Below are 4,136 nucleotides of genomic sequence, written 5' to 3' on the forward strand. Positions count from 1 at the left end.
AAAAAATAATTTGACTTCTTAACGAATAAAAATCTTTATGCAAAGGACGATTAATGTGTTAAAACAAAATGATATATATGAAATATGATAAAGACACACGGTCTCTTTTGATCTCTCTCCGCTTTGATATAAGTTCATATTTATTTCACATCTCCATTTGTTGCAGTTATAAAGTGTTTGCGACAAAGTGAAATCAAGTCCTTTATAGTGCATCCATTTCCAAACCATTTAACCTCACTCAACGAAAGTTAAAAGAAAAATGAATATTCGAGCATGAAAGTGAAATTACGCGCAATTACGTTGTTGTAGTGATGACGTATATTCATGAACCATCTTACGTTGGAAAATACTGACGTTGAATGGGAAGCTTTATACCTAAAATAATGGTTCACAATCCCGAAGGTAGAGAGTTTTTTACCTAAAATAACAATTACAGGGTTGTAAGTGCTTAATCCAATCTGAGCTTTACCTAACTTTTGTAGCCATACCAAAGCTTTATTTTTACATTAACGGCAACTTTCATTGTCAAGTTTTCTACGTCAAGCAATCTGAGCTTAAAAACTTTGAATGTCAAGCTTTTTACGTCAAGCACTTTGCACTTTAAACACTGAAAGTGCTACATATTAAACTCAAAGCTGAAACTCTGCTGCTAGCTTTGCATTTTTATTTTCTTGTGGTTGGTTTCTAAAGCTATTAAGACTTTAAGTATCAAACTTTTTAACGAAAGAAATCTTAACTTCACACACCATCAACCTAACACTGATTAATGGTTCACAGCGCTGAATCTGTGGTTTGAGCTTTACGTACTGTTAGTAGCACTCTCGAAGTTTTATTTCTACGGTAACGAAACTTTAATTGTAAAACTTTTTACTTCAAACAATCTCAGCTTTAAATAACGCTATTAGCTCACTGACTGATAAATTCAATATTCCAACCTGAAACTTTTTTCTTAGTCTAGTTTGCACTTTTGCTTTTTTGAGGTTAAAAATTTAAGCTTTTTGCTGAAGCCAATCTGAACTTAACAGAACGTCAAACTCACGCTGACTTATACTAGTGTTATTAGTCAACTGAAAAGCTCTTTTTACAAAAAATCATTTTTAGTTAAACTTATTCTTGCATACAGCTAAAAAAGCTCGAACAGGCTTCGATACTGCTATAAAAAGTTATTCACTGTGCTTGAAATTCATGAGTAAGCTTGATATGTTGTATGCTAGTAGGTGAGAAATAAGCTGTGATACTTTAAAGCTTTCAGACTGCATCCTATTTATCTTCGTCATTATGTGCTTCAACTTAACCCCAAACCTTTCAAAGCTTTCAAAAATTAGCTTGCTTTCTTTAAAGCTCTCTGAACTTTTCCCTTTTAAATCGCAATTAGTTTACTTGCAATCTAAGAAGCCTTGAGTATCAAGTTTCAGACAAATTAATAAAGAAACTCAACAGTGTGTATTCATATTTATTTTTCTAAAAATTTCAAATTGCTAAAAATGTTGATTGCACTAACTTCCATCGAGGATGATGAAATATTGCAAACATTTTAAGTGCTTTATAGATTTAAATAGCTGGTTTAAATCACTAATAAACTAATTGTAAGAAATAAGCTTTCTGTTTATTGATTGATATAGCATTTACAGCTTAAAACTTTCAAAGGTTTTCAGTTACTTCCAACTACAATTCACCGCACTGGATGTTTCTTTAATTTCATTTTAATTTTTATTCTCAAACCGGATTTAAAAATGTTAACAAACACATAATAGCACCATGCTTCAAGCTTTATCCTCCATACGCTACAGCTTATTCAGCACAGCTCTACAGTGAGCTTTCTGAAGTATGGCGTAAAATGATTCGTAAAGCTTATTTATACTTAGGAATGCTGAAAGTATTGAAAATACCCTATATTAAACAACGAAGATGACAGCTAGAGACTGCTGGTGTCAGTGCTTTTCAAACGAAAACATTTATGGCATATGTTAACAGAAGCATAAGTACAGTTTGAGTGGCAATGTATTTGTTTAACATAAACCTGTATCAGCAGAGAACATACAATAGCAACGCGGTTGGGTATGTCCTGAAAGCTGTAATTATACAGATGCCTCACTGTTATAGATTTAAGAAATGTTCCGTCGCCATGTGGTGAATGCTCCGGTTGAAATTTTTCAAATATGTATTCCATGCCAGCCTGCATCTGCTATATCTTCTCTGCCGCAGTGTACACAGCCACAGTTTATTATAACTGAACAGGATACAATCAGTTTGTCACGATGTTTGTAATGCCCAAATAGAAACGTCAGAGACATATACATACGAGTATAAGTAAAATCGGGTCTCTCACCGAATGTAGTCCTCTGGCTCTACGACGCCATAGTCAAGCCCACTATATTCTATGAAGTCTTTAAATAGTAGAGGGCTCTAGCAATGATCACATATGCGAAGAAACGATAGAAGATTCAACGGGTGGCGCTCATCAGCATGTGTTGCGCACTAAGATCCACTCCAACCATAGCACTTAACTTAACATATCGGCGAAGAAGTTGTAGGTGGAAAGAAGGCGTTGGAGAAGAGGGGCAGTGAGCTTTTTTACGGATGGGTTAAAGCGTGGGGGGAAGGTTGGTGCAGAAGTTTACTTTCAGGAGCTCATTGTCAACTCCAGCTTCAGACTTCCTTTCTATTGCAGTTTTTTACAAGCCGGGGCTGCAGCCATTAAGGTGGCAGTAGATTTACTGCTCCGGAGTGCAGCCGCCTTCAGGGAAGCGACGATATACTCAAATAGCAGTGCGGCGATACTAGCTTTGAACTCATTACCAGTACTTTCATAGTTAGTCATGGAGTACCTAATCTCGTTATCAATAGCATTGAATCTTTTTGTGATAAGACTGGTATGTGTACCAAGCCACAGGGGAATCGCAAGCAATTCTAAAGCACATGAACTAAGAAGGAAAGACACCCTGAAACCTCTCAGTTAAACGGGGGCGCGTTATTGCTCACGTTTCTTCTTCTATTCTACTACAGCGATAACTGGGCTTCGCGGAAGCTTAGTCAGCGCTAGGCCACCTTCAGGACGTTGCCGCAAAATTATTTTGGCCCAAGATCGATCGAAAGAGATCAGATTATTGATGTTTTTGCCCTCAGTACGGCTAGCCTCCCACTAGTTTTGCGATTTTTTACGGGTCACTGGCCTATTGAAGTCCACGTAGTAAGGCTGGGAACCTTAACAGATGCAATCTGCAGAAGGTATGTATATGGAAGAAGAGGTGAAAATATCTCAACACTTCTTTCTCGTGTTATTCAGTGTTAATAAAAGATCATTGTTTCTTATTAGTTTATAATACTTATTTTTAATTTATCAATATTTCCATAAAAGTTTCGAAAATTATTATTTGCGACTATAAGTTGACCGTAGTTCTTTTTAGACCCAAATGTCTGGTTATTGTGACGTTGTTTTTGTTATCCTTCTGCTTTTAAAACTGAACTTGAACTATTGTTGGGAGAAGTGAGTATCATAAAGCGCTTATTTTGCATCGGAACAACCTTTGAATTTCATCCAGGGAGCGTTTTTTTGGTGCTTACTAAGAGCTGATATTTAGCTAGACGAAGCTTACCTTTCTAGATTTTGCGCTCCATAACTTCGGAAAGCTTTTAGAAATTTTATTGATGATTCTTCTCATTTTTCCAACGTACTTACATATATACATAGCTACTAGTTGCATTAAGAGTCTGCCAAAGCACACCCTCAACATGCTGGCCATTAATGGAAAATTCGCAAATTAAAATATATGTAAAAGTTCAAACATATTCGCAGCCCATTACCGAAAAGCAATAAATTTAGAATGAATTCCACACCCAAACATGCAGGCTTTATCCACAACACACAAACATGCATATATATGCAAGCAGACGATTGAATGTATCTGCCTATATGAGCGTGTATTGGTGGCTGTGTGCAGAGGCGAGTAAAAAACTCAAATGGAATTTATCACGTGAACATCACTAAAATTCAAGTGTGTGTGTGTGTGTGTGCGTTAGGATGTGTTGTTGTCAACAACACGTGTGCTTATCTTTAGCAAACATGTATGTGTGGTGCAAGCATACTTGTGCAACAGTCGCTGCCGGCAAATGGAAGGCTAAATGCGCCTATAAAT

Source organism: Bactrocera dorsalis, chromosome 1, assembly GCF_023373825.1.
Source record: "Bactrocera dorsalis isolate Fly_Bdor chromosome 1, ASM2337382v1, whole genome shotgun sequence".
In the NCBI taxonomy this organism is placed as follows: Eukaryota; Metazoa; Arthropoda; class Insecta; order Diptera; family Tephritidae; genus Bactrocera; species Bactrocera dorsalis.